The sequence below is a fragment of the Tupaia chinensis genome, unplaced genomic scaffold (genome assembly GCF_000334495.1).
Source record: "Tupaia chinensis unplaced genomic scaffold, TupChi_1.0 Scaffold000624_1, whole genome shotgun sequence".
In the NCBI taxonomy this organism is placed as follows: Eukaryota; Metazoa; Chordata; class Mammalia; order Scandentia; family Tupaiidae; genus Tupaia; species Tupaia belangeri.
The window spans coordinates 1,987,526-1,987,898 of record NW_006160144.1 but is presented as its reverse complement, the minus strand read 5'-3'; positions in this window follow the sequence as shown (position 1 = coordinate 1,987,898).

The window sequence follows — 373 nt, the reverse complement described above, 5'->3', positions numbered from 1 at the left end:
CGAGAGGCCGGGGGGGCGGGGCCGGCCGTTGCTAGGGGAGGGGCGGCCCGGCGGGCTCCGAACTCCGCCGGCGACCGAGACAGCGCACCGCTTTCCAGCTCCAGCTCCCGCACCGCCTGTTGCTCTCTCCGCCCGGCCGCCGCTTCCCTTCTAGAGCCCAGGGTTAGGCGACCCAAGAGGGTGCCAGTGCGGGATCAGCCTCCCGCATTCCTTCCCTCCCCGGGCACAGGTCGCTCGGACGCCAGGAGCGACCCGGAGAGCGCAGACAGCAGCGAACCCCCTGTGCGCCCCGGACCGCGCGCGGAGACAGCGGACGCCTAGCCGCTATGAACGCGACCTTCCTGAAGCACAGCGGCTTGGAGGCGGGGGGGGG